Source organism: Limulus polyphemus, unplaced genomic scaffold (assembly GCF_000517525.1).
Source record: "Limulus polyphemus unplaced genomic scaffold, Limulus_polyphemus-2.1.2 Scaffold1960, whole genome shotgun sequence".
Classification (NCBI taxonomy): domain Eukaryota; kingdom Metazoa; phylum Arthropoda; class Merostomata; order Xiphosura; family Limulidae; genus Limulus; species Limulus polyphemus.
The window spans coordinates 42507-42892 of NW_013667570.1; positions in this window are offsets into that span (position 1 = coordinate 42507).

The following is a 386-nucleotide window of genomic DNA, read 5'->3' on the forward strand; positions in this document are numbered from 1 at the left end:
CCGCTTCTCTTCAACCTCGCTGCTTGGTGAGGGATGTACATATTCGTGAGTATTATAGTTTGTCCTGGATTTGGTTTGACCGAGTCTGGAGCATACGTTAAGCTTAGAAAATCATGCAGCCTTCGAGGATGCATCGGGTGGGATGAAGCACTAAAGCTAAAAATTTTGTGCAATATCCTATCATTCACCATCACTTTTATAAATGCACCCACAACTTAAAGTGTGTGGAATATTTTGTGGTATTACAAGGATTTGAACCTGGCCAATTGCGAAATCCAGAGCTCTACCATAGGGCCGCGTCCTCGTAGAACAATATCTTATTTTTAATTTGTCATTATAAAAATATTCGGAGCTCTAACATAGGGCCGCGTCCACTTAAAACAATG